The following is an 18,598-nucleotide window of genomic DNA, read 5'->3' as shown; positions in this document are numbered from 1 at the left end:
ATCGGTATCACAGAGTGAAAACACATGTAAGTGATTATAAAAGTTCTCTATTTTTAAATTGTTAAATTATGAGAGTATTCGTGAAGCAAAAAGAACACTTTTTGTCAGAACTTATTTCTCACATATTCAAAGTTACCAGTACTTGAAAAGTTCACAGTCTGCATTTTAATTTAAACTTAAGTCAGTCAGTGAATTCATGCCCAACGATCAGATATGCAGTTGTAAAATAGAATTTAATTTTCTGCAATTTTTTTTATTACATTGTCTAGTTAAAAGGAAACGTATTCTGGTGAATGGAAATGGGATCTGGTTTTGAAAATACACAATATATTTATTTAATATCAACCATGTTGATTGCGACAGTCCAGACATTTTTCTCCACTTAACAGAACCACGAGCTGCATACAGTACTGTGCTAGCAAGGCAGGAAAAATTCTTTGGATGGATTTTTTTTTTTCATTTTCTGTTGTTAAAAACTGATTTGATGAAACTTCTATAAATTTAAAAGTTGATGTAAAGAGATGAAATAGACTTACATGTTCTTCTTGGAAATAAAAATATGAGGGAGATATTCTTATATACGTTTTATTATTTATTATGGTTGAACAATTTCAGAAAACATAATATGCCCTTTTAAAATGTATGGTACTTGAAATGTATTTTAAAAAGTATTTGATTAATAACTATAGTAAAGTACAGATAGCCTTAAACGGACGGTTTACTAATTACAGTAGACAACTGGTGCTCTTAAAAACTTTGGTGGTGTACTATACTCTTCAAAAAAAGAAACGCAAAAGGCAAAATATGAGACAAATTGTTAACAAGTTTATTCCGGGTAGTTTTGTATGACATGTGTGAAACTTTCCACATTCACTGCTGAACATCCAAAGTCTGCAAAGGTGAAGTCCACGCTCACTAGGTGAAGTTTAACGTCACTCAACGTCAATAACGGGTATGCCCCTCGTGAGCATCAATAACTGCTTGGCATCTCCTGCCCATGGAAGCGATGAGATGACGAATCACATCCTGTAGAATGGCTGTCCACTCAGCCTGCAAAGCTGCTGCAAGCTGAGGTAGAGTCTGCGGTTGAGGTTGTCGCCGTCGCAGACGTCGGTCCAACTCGTCCCAAAGATGTTCGATGGGGTTTAAATCTGGTGATCAGGAGGGCCAGGGAAGAACGTTGATGTTGTGTTGGTGACGATTCCATAGCCTTGTGATGGTGCTTGGGTGGACATTCACAGCTCTGGCAACATCTGATCGAGATTCGCCTGCTTCCAAGCGACCAATGGCGTTGTTGCGTTGTGCTTCAGTCAGTCTTGGCGTAACTGTATTGCGTGTCGGTGGCTTAACACTGAGCTATGGAAACCGAGAACCCGTCACTTTTATAGGGATTTTGCACATGTTGCACTTGCAAAACATGCAGATCTCTCAAACAAATTTATTGGACACGCATGCGTTTTGGCGAAAATTCCGATGTTTTCCTTCGTTTTCAAAGTGCACAACTTTTATTGTCATTTTGGTCTGACAATCAATGCCTTAACACGTGTAACATCACATACTCTGAACTTGTAACGTTATTACATATATTTCTCTTTAAAATAACAAAAATATCCCTTTTGCGTTTCTTGTTTTGATGAGTATATATTATCACATACTATGGTAACACAGGTTACAGTATTCAGTAAAATATTGATACTCTTGGAAACACGGTAGTGTACTATCGTGTTTATCACACATTATGGTGACACAACTTACAGTATTCAATGAATAATCGCAGTAAGCTCTTACACCCTTGTGCAAATTAATTGAAACAAGACGGAAAATTACGATTTTTCAATTTTTTGCGTTTTATTTCTGAGAATCCAAAAATTACTCACAAATTAATACATGATATGACCGCCTTTATTTTTCACAAGATCATTAATCTACTTTGGCATCGAGTCCATGAGTTGACTGCAATCTTTACTAATTATTGGATCGCGGTACCACACCTCAATTATCTTTCGTAGTACAGTCTTTTCCCCGAAGTATTTCTTTACAAATCGTCCTAAGATTTTCAATAGGATTTAAGTCCGGAGAGTTTCCAGGCCAGTCCAGCACCTTTATTCGCGTTGTAGTCATAGAAGTCTTCACAAGTTTCGATGTGTGACACGGAGCCAGATCTTGCTGAAAACTGCCAGATCCATCTGAAAATCTCTTTTTCTATTCTGGAACGACTCTTCTGTGCAAAACTTCGATATAGTGTGGTCTTCGCATCATATCTTCTACGATATGTAAGCCTACGACGCCATAGTAGCCAAAAAAGCCCCAAACATCTTCTTCAAGGGATGTTTTACGAACTGATTGATGTGAGATTCTCGAAATTTCTCACCTGGAGATCTGCGAACATGCAGAACTGCAAACTGGTAAGACTCCTTAGCTAAGTGATTCTCAGCCTAGAAGCGTTGACTTTTTAACATCAAAAGTTAGAACGGAAATACTGTCAATCAAAACATATTAAATCTCGTAGTCAAGGTAACAGTTAAAATATCACATACAATGGCCCGGCATGGAGAACTGGGTTAAGGCGTGCGACTCGTAATCCGAGGGTCGCGGGTTCGAATCCCCGTCGTACCAAACATGTTCGCTCTTTTAGCCGTGGGGGCGTTATAATGTTACGGTCAATCCCACTATTCGTTGGTAAAAGAGTAGCCCAAAAGTTGGGGGTGATGACTAACTGCCTTCCGTCTAGTCTTACACTGCTAAATTTGGGACGGCTAGCGCAGATAGCCCTCGAGTAACTTTGCGCGAAAAAAAAAAAAAAACAAATCACATAAAAGTGAGATAAAAGTAATAATTAGGTATCACATTAGTTCTGTTGGTTAATAAGTTATAATCTTGCTTTCTTTGTTATTATCGCTATCACAGAAAATACACTCCTTGAAATAACTAACACACTTTGTAGTTATTTCAGAACTTAACCAATCAGATGACAATACATACAACAAGAAGTAAGTTGGTTTAGTTTTAATTTGTATTTCGAGTTTGTAATTCATATCTTATGATATGATCATTCATTTAGAACCAGAGTCTAGAATACCATAAGAAGCTTATCAAACATTACTGAAAAGCATTTGTTCTTAACAATAATTTGAAAAGTACTAAGATGATGTCAGACATTTTCGATATCATACAATAATGTCTTCTGTTGGGACAGCAGTAAGACTACGGATTTACAACACCAAAATCGGGGTTCGATTTCCCTTGGTGGACACAGCAGATAGTCCGATGTGGCTTTGTTATAAGAAACACACACGCTATGATCGTACAATAATCAGGATATCACGTAAAAGTTCATTCATTCACAAATTGGTGTTTACCAGTCATACTACATTCAGATGTTGTATATTATAACCAGAACTGTTTTTCATTTGTTTTTTCAGGGAAGTATTCATTATACATTTACCATAGCCACTGTAGATATTAGAGGTATCTCACAAAAACAAAATTGATCTATTAAAAGGTCGAAAATGTCATGCAATAACCAAGATGGTAACTGTACAAATAGGTTATTCAATATCATACTATGTAATATTACATTAAGGTTATGTAGGTGTCGTTCAAACATTGGTTACTACTCTGATATAATTTTCAAGGTTACCGCACCAAACTAAGCGTTGTACTTTTAAGGCTACAACACAAGCTGTTTGCTACATAAAACAATAGCAATAACACGTTTTCACGATTATTTACCATCATTATTGTATTGTTGATATTGTACGAAATCAGAATGACACTTCCGCAAATGTAGCTTGACTACCATTGTTGTATAGAAATTTATATATCTCATACCGACTAGACTAATTACTGTTTAAATATAATTATCTTATATGCCACCAATACCTCTAGCCATAAATTTACTCTTGGGGGTATTGCACTGTCAAATAGCCGGAAATTCAACAAATGTATAGGTGCTAAACATTTAGCCCATGGCAACATGACTCGCACAAATCATCTATAAATGAAGGTCGATCAAAACGACTTGACTATTGACCGTTTGGTAAATATTAATTATTTTTTTATAGACGAGTGTCAGTTGTATTTGTACTACCATATACTGTAGAAAGTATGGTTGATAACACTGCACAACAATATTTTTGAAAAGTTTTGCTTCCTGCTGATTGTGACAGGTACCTGTTGGGTATGCACAAATATAGTTTTGGATTTGCTTCATCACGTAGGAACTCTGAGAAATAGACAGTTAACTGTTTACCAGCAATAACGTATTTAATTGCGTTTATGTTTCTAATACGATATTAAGTTCAACATAATTAAAAGTGTTTTGCTCCTGATTTTCGTTTGTATTCAATGTCCGGTGCATCACGTTGTAGTGTCCAACAGTAGTCAGAAAGCATTGACGGATTCCAGTTGTCCTTATATCGTTTTTCCATTGTAGCAATTGTCCTGGTGAAACTAAAAATTTTGATGAAACGGTACGTGATGGACAAATTTGGATGTGATTTTCGTGATCAGCAGCCAAAAATCTATAAGGAACACCCAACAGTGTTGAAGAAGCAAAAACTTTGTTGTGCAGTGTAACTTACCATTACAACCAACTGTTTAACCTAGTAATAATGAATCTTAATAATTTTAATAATTGTTTTTTTAAATAATTCTGTATAGTTCAGACAATTTTAGCAAGTTTTTAAACAAGCTAGATAAAATATATCAGATATTTTTGCCCAACACACTGAGATTGGCACGGATGTGCTAGTGGTGAACATGTTCGAGCCCAGTTACTAAATATGCTTGTCCTCTCAGCTGTAGAGGAGCTATTATGTTACAGTTATCTTCTCTATTCAATTACAGTAGCGCAAAAGTTGGCGGTGGGTGATGTTTTCTCTAGTCTCTCACTTCTAAATTAGCCACGCTAGTTCAGGTAGCCTTCGAATTGTTCTGCGCGCAAATTTAACAAAGAAACAAGCTTAGTGCATTGTAAACAGTTACTATAAAGTATGTTGCTCAACATGAACAATCTATCGCGAAATATAATAGAACCTTAGATTTGGTAAGTATGAAATGGGATTCTAGATTACACAAAATATTTCTATTCAAACTGATGTGACCTTATAACGGACATTCTGAATGTGTAGCAGGGAACTCAGTTGGTGAAAATTTATGGCAGAAAGAGGGACACACATTTCCAAAATTTGTCCACGTATGTTTCGATAAAGAATTGTTTTGTTTGTTTTTGAATTTCGCGAAAAGGCACACGAGGGTTATCTATCGTCGCCGTTCCTACTTTAGCAATGTAAGACTAGAGACAAGGCAGCTAGTCGTCACCACCCACCGCCAACTCTTGGGCTACTCTTTTACCAACGAGTATCAAATAATAGTAGGATTGATCGTCTCATTATAACACTCGAGCATGTTTGGCGTGACGAAGATTCGAACCCCCTACCCTTAGATTACGGATCGAGCGTCTTAACTACCTGACCATGCCGAGCCTCGATAAGGAATTAATTACGTTTTTCTTAATTAGATCGAAAAATATTTTGAACACTCAAAGACATAATGAAGCCTCGCTAAAGTTTTCCAGATGAAGTACTTCAGAATATAATGGTTTACAACGCCGCTAGGTGGTTGCTTTATGTCTACATATAAGTGAAATATATTGATCTTCTCAAATACGTATAGAGAGTTAAACTGCAGATTCAAAATGTAGAATAGTGGAAAGCAATCACCCAAATCATTGTTACCTTTTCTTTATTTGAAGTCTTAAATGCGTGTGAACGAGCAGAAAAGAACAAAACCAAAACGACGCTATATAGTGTAATAATTTTTGTCTGTCCTGAAAATACGCGCACTTTCTATACAAATACGCATCTGCCCACACTTATTTTTGACGCATGTAAATATATGTTTGTAGACATTTTCTACGACAACACATTAAAAAGTTATTAAAGTTTTTAAATAGGTCTAACGTTAGGTTATAGAATAATATTATTAGTTTATTTATTGATAGTAGTAAGTACGATAAAGTTTATCCCTAACTACACTGAAGTAAAAACAGTAAACAAATTACAGTTTCAAAGTATCTCTTTATTGAATGTAGACGGTACTTAATAGAAACTTCACTAATATCAATTTTATTCCAAATATTTTACGGGTCTCTACTAGTACATATATGTGTGTGTGTTTTCTTATAGCAAAGCCACATCGGGCTATCTGCTGAGCCCACCGAGGGGTATCGAACCCTTGATTTTAGCGTTGTGACTCCGTGGACATGCCGCTGTACTAACGGGAAAGAGTACATATATGCTTGCACAACAGAATTTTCCGTAATCGACACACCCGCAATGGTGAGATAGGTAAAGCTATCCAAATAAGACGGTTTTCTTTCTGAGGTAGAAATTCTATTGTAGATACTGAAAATTTGTTTTTTTTTGTTCCATTTAGAATTTTTGGCTTTAACCAATAGGATAGAAGAAAGCTACTGCTCAAAAGTTTCCACTGTCAACTCTCAAGCTTCTATTGTACGAGAAATAGTATAGGAGATGACCGTCACTCTTATAACGCACCAATGGCCCTAAAATGCGGAGTGCATTTTTGTGACAACTGGTTCCTATCCATGAGTCCTTGGATTCACAGATCGGGCACACTAATGCTTGGCTACGTCCGGTCCATAGAATGTTTTCAATGAACTTTTTTACACTTATTTAGTAGTTTTGACCATTCATGTATACAAGTCTCTGTGTGGGAGAATGTGAAGGTGAACATATGTATGTGAAATACCCACCAATAAATAACCAGGATCGTGCATGGTATTTAGTTTATAAAGCATAAAAGAAGGCAGTGCGTTTTGAAACTAATCTTTAACGGTTTAATTATCCTCGTAGAGTAATATAAAGGTGTGAACCACTTGCTTTGCACTGTTGTACTTCCGCATGCTGCAAGCTTTTAATTTATAAAAATTCCACATTGCATTTACTATTCTTAAAATCTTTTTCACGCCAGACAGTAACTGCCTGTGTCGTCTCTGTTGATTGAACAACATTAAAGTTTTGACGTCTTATTTTGGGTAAAACTTTGTCGGAGGCCCGGCATGGCCAGATGGGTTAAGGCGTTCGACTCGTAATCTGAGGGTCGCGGGTTCGAATCCCGGTCATAACAAACATGCTCGCCCTTTCAGCCGTGGGGGCGTTATAATGTGACGGTCAATTCCACTGTACAATGGTAAAAGAGTTGGCAGTGGATGGTGATGACTAGCTGCCTTCCGTCTAGTCTTACACTACTAAATTAGGGACGGCTAGCGCATATAGCACTCGAGTAGCTTTGTGTGAAATTAAAAAAACAAACTTTGTTGGAATAAGAAAACATTCTTACTTATAGAGCTTTTATAGTTAAATGAATGGTGTAACGTTAGACTTTTAAAAATATTTTCAGCTGGTAATTGAGAGTAATTGATAATATTTCTCGCACCACAAATGAAAGATTTCACAATTGCAATTAAAATTCAGTTTTAATTGGAACGTCAAAAGAGAAAACAATAGCAATTAAAACACAGAGTGAATTTAAAATATCAATTATAGAAACTAGGAAGTTCACATTATTTGATTGTATAGCTAGCAGATGACTGTTTATTTTGACATATGAAGAACGTGTGAATGAGTAATGTTTAATTCAACAATTTTTAAGCAATAATTTTTTTCCAAAATTATCTATATACTGGTTCATGTTCTCAGGAATTTAAAATTATTTTAAAGACTATTATTACTCTGGCAAGCTACTTTTATCGGGATAATGGCTTCCTAAATAATATACCTATGATAACAGTTCACTTGTATCTGTTGAAAGGTCATATCATAATTCATGACATTTTATGTTGAACATGCTACTGTAGTTTGGAGTTTACCACGTAACACAAAAAATAGGAATTTCAAGGTTACCTGTCTTGGAGAAAAGAAAATATTTGTTTCCTTACTCATGAAAGAAGCAATACGCATTTTAAGCCCATTTAACACGCGAATATTAGAGATTATGATAATAAGAGCTGATTATTTGTTTTGAATTTCGCGCAAAGCTACACGAGAGCTAACTGCTCTAACCATCCCTAATTTAGCAGTATAATATTAGAAGGAAGACAGCTAGTCATCACTACCCACCGCCAACTATTGGGCTACTCTTTTACCAATGAATAGTGGGATTGACCGTCACATTATAACGCCCTCATGGCTGAAAGAGCGAGCATGTTTGGCGTGAAGGGGATTCAAGCCCGCGATCCTCTGAGTAGGAGTCGAGTGCCTTAACCACCTGGCCATGCCGGGTCAATAAGATTTGAAAACTGAAAGGAAGATATTTCAATAATCTGTCTTCTCACTTAAATATATTAAATAAGTGGTTTTAGATAAATTTATAGTCATGAAATATTTCAGTTGTTGTTATTGTTTGTGATCTTCAAGAATTGAAAGTTTCCTTTTTATTTGTCCCTCTCTGAAACACTTATCACAGTAAATTTATTTGGTCACTTGAAAGGCACCTTATTCACATAATGGGCTAAATGGCCAAGTAAGAGACCCCTATAGTTCAGGAATAGCTGTTCCTAGATTTGAGTTGCTGATGACAAGGAAGGAAACCAATCAGCCTCACACTACGCCTGAAGCGGCTACTCTATTTGAATAGAGAAACTAACTGTCGCCTGTAACGTTCTTACAACCGAAGTTCCCCGAGTGTTTGGTAGTACCGCATTTCGAATCCGAGACCCTTAGAATCATTAGATAATTCTAAGGTTTATAAAAGCAAAAAAAAACAAAACAGAAAAAAAACATTTTTTTTATCTCGAATCAATAGTAATCAATCAGTGGAGAAGAAATACAGCTATAAGTGCAAATAAAATAGATTATAATAATATAAAATAATAAAATAACTTTTGTCTAGAAGAAAAACAAAAATAATGTTTCCCTAACCGTGGTTCTCGTGTTCACTCTCTCACATTTTAGGTTATGATATATTAATGAGTCAGCATGATTTTTCGAGAAAAGTTTTTATTTTTAACTAAATCATCAGAAGTTGCTATTGTTAATCGAAATTATACGACCTTGGAAGAGAAGTTGTTTTATTTTTAACTGGATCAGCAAAAGTTGCTATTGTTAATTTAAAGTCTTTGACCTTGAAAGAGAAGTTTTTATTTAAAACTGAAACAGTAGAAGTTGCCATTGTTAATTAAAACTCTAACCTTGGAAGAGAAGATTTTATTTCCAAGTGAACTGATCTGACTCTTTAATGAAACATTGCATTTTAAATCATCTTTGTAGTACTTACATTTTTAAAAATATTTTCACCTTTTTATTTTTCGAAGAAAAGTTTAATTCTAAATTAAAACAGTGTGATGAAAAGGAATTTCATTTTAAATGATCTAGCGCGTCCCTAGGTAATTTAACAGTAAGTTTCAGAGAATATAACGCTAGGTTACTAGGTTCAATCACTGCGACGGACATAGCATAGATAGTTCATTGCGGAGCTGTGCACTTAACACCGACAAAGGATCTGTTTGGCTTGTTTTCAATTTTGCGCAAAGCTACACGAGGATTATCTGTGTTAGCTGGCCCTAATTTGGCTGCGAAAGATTAAAGGGAAGGTTGCTAGTCATCACCACCCATCGTGAATTCGTGGGCTACTCTTTTACCGACGAATAATGGGACTACCATAACATTTTATAAGCCATGAAAAGACGATCATTTTTGGTGGAACGAGAATTCGAACCTGCGACACTCAGATTGCAAATCTAGCGCTCTAACCACCTGGCCATGCCGGGTCACCAAATGATCGATCTTGGAACCTTTCTGCTGTGGTTTCGCTATAAGAGAATATCCATATACTATGGTCCTTGGAACAAAAACTCAACAAAAACTTGTTTGGCCATTGGTGATAATTTTTGTGTATTTTAACATTCTGTTTCTAACTAAACAAACACAAAAGTTTTCATTTTGAAAGGGTTCCTCCAGTGGGTAAGGGATAAGTTTACGGATTTACAACTCTAAAATCTGGGGCTCGATTCTCCGCAATCGACAGAGTAAACATATTTTGTTGTATAACTTTACTCGAAAGTAACATTTCCAAATGAGCCAAAAAATCGTCGCGAAGTGCTACTGTTCATTGGATCCAGTGTGGGCTTGACAGAAATATTTCTGTTTTCTACTGCCTCAGAAAAACCCTTGAAAAGGTGTTTCGATTTTCAGTCAAACTGATATATATTCTAAAAATAAATCTCTGCTGTCAAATAAATGATCTCGTATGTCGATGAAAAATAAACATAAACATGTTTTTCGTGTGTTACCTACATTTTTTAAATACTTTTACCCTTTAGTGTTTAAATATCACGGTGCTTCCTTTGAAAGCATTAGTCACTGAGCACGTTGAACATATGCACATTGATATCACCACAAAGTGTATATACAGGGCACTAAATATCAGCATACTACAGGACACATGCATGATAATGTTATCATGTACACTGGACACAAATACTCACTATAATAGACAGGGTATGTATTGTGTAATGTTTTATGTCATATGCCAAACCATTTTGTGTGTCCACAAATGTGATGAGTACATTATGTTCAGTACATACTAGAGGTTTCGTAGGAAGAATGTTATGTTCTGAAGATATGTACTTCCAGTTTGTGTCCCCGTATTTTAGAAGACTCGACTACTACTATCAAGGGACCGTTTTAGTCAAGTAACCGTCTGAGGCTTCCCAATAATGTTTCTAGAATAGAATCACATTCATTACAACAGAATATCATCACGGCTCTGCGGTCCTCTATCCATAGTGTAGTAGGATTGGAATATTGGTTCTTGAGGAACACGGTTGGAGGAGGTGTGGAATCTGTCACCATCAGTGGCGAGACCTGAATATCTATTCACACAATCTATTCCAATAAACTGTAATTTCATAGTTTGCTACGAGATTAGGCGTTTATCGGATTTTTTTTTTTCGTACCAAGGAACAAAAAAGTGTTATTTCCTTACTTTCTGTGTCTAACTTACTAAAAATATCGCTAGGGGGCTTATCGTAGAAGCAATTAGAGTAGAGAAATTAACGCGAAATTAATATAATTGCTATAATGCAAAAACTTCCCTCATTACAGAATCAACACAAATACCTGTGTACAGCCGTAACATATTGGTCTTATTTACATAAACCTTGGGCGTGGGTATGTTGTTTGGTATGGGTATTAACACTTTAACCAAAATATAGTAGAGAACAACTTTTCGACCTTCTAGGTCATCTTTAAACATCCTGAGATACATTTTTATTTCAAGTGGGTTTCTCGTCATTACGATTGTTGCTTGGTGTTACCAACTCGTTTTTCTGCTTGCGATAATGAAAAACAACAACAAAAAAGGTACTCTGTAGTTATTTTACTGTGGCTATGATGGACCACACATTGTAGTCACCTCAATTTAATTACAAAAAATAACATGTTTTAGTTGTTTCACAACGACTACGAACGAACTGCAAGCTGTGGTTGTTTCTTGCACCACATGTTGTGCACGAATTTTGCACTTGTGTTAAAAGTAAATACTACTTTTTATGTAGAGACCCAAACGCATTATTTATTTTATCAACTCGTAATTCGAGGGTCGCGGGTTCGACTCCCCGTCGTACTAAACATGCTTGCCCTTTCAGCAGTCGAAGCGTCATAATGTGACTATTCGTTGGTAAAAGAGTAGCCCAAGAGTTGGCGGTGGGTGGTGACGACTAGCTGCCTTCCCTCTAGTCTTACACTGCTAAATTAGGGACTGCTAATGCAGATAGCCCTCTTGCATCTTTGCGCGAAATAAAAACAAACAATTTATTTTAATCAATTAAGATTTTCATTTTGTAATGAAAGAACTTTTAGCAATATGAAGTACAATCTATTAAAGTTTTAAAGTAACTATACACTTTTATTCCAGTGTGAAATACTGGTTAAACTTTGAAGTAGCTAAGTTGAAATGTGAATGGCCAGAGTAAGAAATAAAGCCACTCAGTCATCTGTTCAGTAAATCTTATCACAGGGAACTACTAGGCCGTGACCCAATTAATGCTACGGGAGTTCCCGATTCTTGTTTGGCCTCAAGGCTGCGAGAAGGGCAGATGAGGACAGGACACAAACATCGGACGTTTGTCAGAAATATTACTATGTTAAATAACTGGTACTTTCTTTCTATTTTTTTTTCTGTATTAGCTGTAGACTGTGTAATTGAAATATATTATCATCAAACAGGTGGCAATAGCGGCGCCGTCTGTGTTTTTTTTTCTCAAGCTAATTTTAATCATTCTACTTGTGACGGGGTCTTTAATTAAACAGGGGACCGCTCATTTATTTTCCAACTACATTAAAATAACTTCGTGTATTTCTACCAGCACATATAAACATTATTATCCAAGTTTTAGTTATATTGATAAAGAAATATAGATAAAATTACAAAGTAATTTTATTATTTTCAACACCTCCGTAATACAGGTTGAAATTTATATTCCCAAACATAGAAGATCTCGGATAACTTTTTGTAAGGTGACACTTTTTTTCTTTTTTTTTTAACAAGAAAGTGTAATCTCAACAGTATTTTTTAAAAAGAAATATCCTGAAATTACTTTCAATGATTTCTTTGAATGAGTCGTTAAAAAATGCGAGTATGAAATTATTTTGATTGTAGACTAACAGAAGTCTGACTAGAGTGTAGTATCCGATTAAAAACACGATGCATCAATTAGTGCCGATGTAATGTTCAACATAAAGGATTTGATGGTAGATCTAATAACACAGTACCAACGTTTTTACATTTATGTCTGTCATGGAAATAACTTTAAATAATTTTCATTATCAGTTTATCAGTTTAATTGCGTATTTGATTCACCAGTAGGAACATTGTAAAGGTTGCTTAAGGGAACTGTCATTCTTCACCTATACCAAAATGGAACTCAAACATAGGATTTTAATAGTTGGCAAGTGTGTAAGTTCTTGACTCAGACGTTATTATTGATGATCAAAATTTTACACAACTACAGTATGTATAAAATATATATTCAACAATTTAATATTAGATTAAAATAGGAAATAACACATATACACTCTGGCTATCAATCTGTTTGTCTGGATATCTGTTTATCTATCAGTATATCTTTATATCAGGAGGAAGCCACACAATGCATATGAATAGATTACACTACTTAACTACGGGATCTTGGCATTTTGCCCACACATTTCGCCTCCCACGAACTGGAAATTAGGCTTGACTATGTCGACTGACTGTCTGGTTATGATTCACAGTAACCGTTAGGGTTCTACAGTACTCGTGCCAATTCATTACAGGTGAGCCTCGGCAGGCTGTGCTATAATGAACGGTTTAGAAACAGAAGGGTACAGAAAATTGCGGTGAAACAGATCCAGGAAGCTGGGAACTCCAGTGAATATCTCTGCCCGAACCAGAGAAGTAATTTGTGTTTGCGAGAAGCACGTGAAGGTTCACAGGCTTGTTGTTTCAAATTTGGGTGTTATTGCTTCAAAGTAACAAAGTGTTTAATCACGCTACCTGTTATGTCTGAAACGAATTCCTTATTTCTCTAGTTCTATATCTAAATGCTTTAAAGACATGCAAATTCCATTATTAATTCCCGAGTTGGTGAATTAAAATTAAAAGTGCAGTTTTCTGTGAAAGGCCTCTTCAAAGTTTTCCTGTTTGTGCAGTTAAATGGGTGGTATCAGACTAAGAATTCCTTTTCTTCAGATATTCTGTAATAGCATGGAAAGTATTGTGTTCAAGTGATTGATGTAATAGCATCTTTAAGTGTTACCCTCTGTGCTGTCTTGATATTATTGTTTGAACGAATGTACTCTATTACTGAGTTTATAAAATTAAACTCACGCAATTTAGCAACCACGTGATATTATATCTGTATTTAAAAAAACGTTTTAGAAAATCAAATTACATCGTTTAAGCACCTTTACTCTTAAATAAGAAAATCATCTTAACAAATGTAGGTAGTGTTTCACGTCGGATTTCGATTCACTTTACCGTGGATACAAATTCTCCAACTGCACGTGATGTTGAAATAGAGTTTAAGCATCTGTACTGTTACTACCTTCTAACTACAGGTCCGCGATTGTCAGTTATGTTGGCTGAAATTAATTGCATTGACATAAATAATTTTTCAATTTAAACGAGTCTCCCGCTAGTACAGGGGCAAGTCTACGGATTTATATCGCTAAAATTAGGGGTTCGATTCCCCTCATTGGACTTAGCAAATTGCCTGCTGTGGCTTTGCTACAAGAAAACACACACACACACTTTAAACGGATCGCCAATAAATTTGCCAAGTTGCATTTTTGCCTTTAACCATAATAAAGTAAAACTGCTGATTAAATTTCAAGCAAAACTATCCCGAAAGCGTTAGTGTTGTTATGAATTGAACTTAAAGTTAACAGCATGTAACTATCTGCGCATATGCGTCCTTTATTTTGAACTAATAGATTTTTAGGGTAAACAGCTACTCAATAGAGTACTCGCCATCAAATCTTGGGTATACAACTACTCATCAGTACTCTCCATCAGATCTTGGGTAAACGAGTACTCAACAGTATTCCCGTTGAATTTTGGGAAAACAACTACTCATATGCATTCGCCATTAGATCATGACTAAAACAACTTCTTAATAGTACTCGCCATCAACTCTTCGGTAAACAACAACTCATCAGCACTCGCCATCAAATCTTGGGTAAACAACTACTCAATAGTACTCGCCATCAAATCTTGGGTAAACAACTACTCAACAATACTCGCCATCAGCTCTTGGGTAAACAATTAATCAGTACTCGTCATCATAATTTGGATTACTCTCGTTTGACCGTCATTCTCATATTGCAATCACGACCTCAAAATGCGGAAGGGATTTTTGTGGTAACGAGATGCGAACCCAAAACCATTGGATTCTGAGTCTAGACACACTAGTTATTAGGCTACTTTACACAGCTAGTAATGACAGTAGAATGATACATGTTTGGAATGAGCCCAAAATCTTGTTTTATGGTAAATAATTCAAACGAATACATATATTTCCCTCTATCCTTATAAAACAATTTAGAAATATTATATTTAGTAGAACACTTATTTGACAGTTCTGAACTCTTTTTTTAAGTAAACAGTTGAAATTGTGTTATAGAGCTATTAATCATGTCTTAACAACAATTACACAAGCGATTTTAAGTAGGTTAATCACTAGCTTTAATGTCTTTATTACAAAGAGCAATTAGAGGACTTGGTCGGCAACGGCTCACGTTTTCTTAGGACTAGTTTTTATCAAGTAGCATTCACATTGAGTGTTCGATAATGTTGTAGCTACAATTCAGAAACGCAGCATTCTATAAAGCACGGCTCTTTTTACTTCATCAGACCACTTGACTGAGAACATGAACATAGTTTAGAGGTTTATTATGTTCTAATTATGCACGAGTAAATTACTGAAGCATTTTTAAAAAAAGCATTTCTACCACTGTTTATTTTTGCTTATTATTATGTACAAAAACGAACAATGGCTATCTGTACTTTCTCGAGGGGTATCTAAATCCAAATGTTAACGTTGTAAGCCGTGAAACCTATTTTATTATCGCCCAAATATATCCCAGAAACAGAAAATTCGCAATATTTTTCCCATTGCAATTTTTAAACTCCAGTGCTTAACGTTAGCAACTGTCTACTGTACATTGTTTTCTATATATTTATACAATTTTTAAAACAGTTAACAACGGTATATGATTACCCAGTGTTTGGTTCAAATAAATCACGTTAACTTCCGATCAGAGCAAGCTATGTACTTACTATAACTGATATTGTTAATAAAGACAGTAAATATGTAATATATCATATTTGACTTAAGAAACACTAGTTACTGTCTTGGACCATCGTTGTAGAGTATATACATAAATGATAAAAAAGTAAACATCATATCCCACGAGGCTCATTAATGTTCAAAACCTCAGATTCCAAACAAAGCTTATGATCCAACATTCAGAAAAAAAAAACGTCCGTAATCTAATATTAACATGATTTGTTTAGAATTAAGCACAAAGCTACACAATTGTTATCTGTGCTCTGCTCACCACGAGTATCAAAACCCGGTTTTTAGCGGTGTGAGGCCACAGACATACGGCTGTGCTACTAGGGGGCATATTAATATGACAAAATCTATAACATTATATTTTAAATAATTAATTCTTTTATAAAATATTTTAAACTAATACAAATAATTATAGTACAATTCTTATGAATCTAACAATAGCCTTCCAAAGGCCTTACGGACATTATTTAGAGAAAGAGGATTAGTCACTGGAAACTATAGCCCTCGTGAACAATTAACAACAAGTATCATATAAAGTTGTGACTTGCTGTATGTGATGTGACTATTGAGAACGAGGTTCTATAAAATACTGTTTTAAAACTTCTACGAAAAATGTTAAAAACAAGAACGTTAAGATTAGTTATTAAAGAGTTAATACGAGAACGTGCACAGGTGACATTGATTTGACATACTGACTTAGATTTTCTGCGACTTCAAGTTAATATGGTGAAACATACATAGAACACAGATGGCGCGAAATCGGTTCAGTTAAAAAATATCTGGTTTTGTTCGTCATTTGTTGTCTTTCTAACATCAGTGTGTTGACACCGCAGCTGCTTCCCTCAGAAAATATGAAAAAGACTGATGTAAACTACAATGGTCTCTCTTGATCACCCAGATGTCAGATGTCTTTTTTAACCCGGTCAGTTTTTTAATGGAAGTATTCCTCCAATGTCCCCATAGTTACGCCTCTGTTTAAGGGACATACTGACTTGTCACTAATAGAATGAGAAGAGTATAGGAAAACAATGGAAGGACACGCAGGACAAAGGAAGTGGTATAGAAACAATGGAAAGACACGTAGGACAAAGGAAGTGGTGTAAAAACAATGGTAAGACACGCAGGACAAAGGAAGTGGTATAGAAACAATGGTAAGACACGTAGGACAAAGGAAGTGGTGTAAACACAATGGTACGACACGCAGGACAAAGGAAGTGGTATAGAAACAATGGTAAGACACGTAAAACAAAGGAAGTGATATAAAAACAATGGAGAGACACGCAGGACAAAGGAAGTGGTATAGAAACAATGGTAAGACACGCAGGACAAAGGAAGTGGTATAGAAACAATGGTAAGACACGTAGGACAAAGGAAGTGACATAAAAACAATGGAAAGACACGCAGGACAAAGGAAGTGGTATAGAAACAATGGAAAGACACGTAGGACAAAGGAAGTGGAAAAGAAAAAATGGAAAGACACGTAGGACAAAGGAAGTGGTATAAAAACAATGGAAAGACACGTGGGACAAAGGAAGTGGTGTAAAAACAATGGTAAGACACGTAGGACAATGGAAGTGTTATAGAAACCCTTATCAGAATTGTTCCTTCTAACTCATTCTCTTGTATTAAGTTCCAACAGAAACATTAGGACTACATTAAGAAGAGACTTGCAAGATTTAATTAGATAGCAGTGTACCGATTGAGTAAACAAAATTTAAGATTATAACAATGTGGCTAGACAACATTGAAGTTAAAGATGGTACAAACATCAAAGGTCACTACCGAATAACACAAACATTTATGTTCCATGCTTGATTCTTTCGAATAATCAGCCCTTTACAATGATTACACTTTATTACATCTTACACTTTGTTTAGTACTAAGCAGGGATATAAAGTAGCAAATGGAAGTAGTAGATTTCCTCTGTGACGAAGACACTAGGTTTTCTGCATTGGACATGAATTTTACCATCTGACTACAAACATAAACTAATGCTAAAGACAAGGTACATATCAAGATAATCAAAATAGCTTCCCTGGTTCTACAAATCGCACTTAAATAATACAATGACAAATCTGTGTTCGAAAAGAAAAGTCGAACTAATGACCTAAGAAGCTTAAATTACAGACTGCTTCAGCTATCCAGGAAGACATTCACATCGCAATATTCTGATTTGAAGCAGTCAAAAATAAACTTTCACGAACAACTAATGATTGAAAATACACTGGACTTTCCAGTACTGTGAAAACTTGACTTTAATTTATAGACACAGAGGTATCGGATCCCAGTTGATGCATGTTTTTGCGTGTGCAAACTAAACCGTTAGTTTACGAGTCCTAAAAATAATTATGTGTGATATTAAATGTTTATTCCTCGTGGAAATGCAAAATTAACTGAAAATACTAGTAATACAGTGTTCATAATATCAGTCATATATTTATCCTAATATTTTTTTATGAGTAAAGGCCAAAAAAAAAAAAACTGAACAAAAACTAGACTGGATAATAATTTATTTTTATGTCTTGTGTTGTCTGTTGACTTGCTATAGCACATTCATATACTGGTTGTATAATACAATGTTAATCAATGAATTGCACGTGGTTTAGTGCTATTTTTCGTACAAACGTAAAACGAATTATGGTCCTAGCGGGGGGTACCTCCTTGATCCAGCAGGTAACCCAAGTATATCTTCTGTGTTAAGTGGTGTAATGCTTACCAAACTGGAATAGTTAGTTG

At 35.4% G+C, this 18,598-nt stretch overlaps 1 long non-coding RNA gene across 2 annotated transcripts in view; it reads left to right on the top strand.

The window, feature by feature from the left end:
- LOC143232249 (uncharacterized) overlaps positions 1-18,598 on the top strand; it is a 108,338-nt gene that overhangs the window by 60,125 nt on the left and 29,615 nt on the right. The window contains exon 4 of one of the 2 annotated variants that reach the window (XR_013017465.1): positions 6,439-6,773. The exons of the other annotated variant lie outside the window; for it this stretch is intronic. This is a non-coding gene — a long non-coding RNA (uncharacterized LOC143232249). Of the gene's footprint in view, positions 1-6,438; positions 6,774-18,598 lie in introns of those variants that run through there. 2 annotated transcript variants of the gene reach the window in all.

Source organism: Tachypleus tridentatus, chromosome 11 (assembly GCF_004210375.1).
Source record: "Tachypleus tridentatus isolate NWPU-2018 chromosome 11, ASM421037v1, whole genome shotgun sequence".
Classification (NCBI taxonomy): Eukaryota; Metazoa; Arthropoda; class Merostomata; order Xiphosura; family Limulidae; genus Tachypleus; species Tachypleus tridentatus.
Note: the sequence above shows the minus strand (reverse complement) of the source record. Positions and strands in the feature narration are given on the sequence as shown.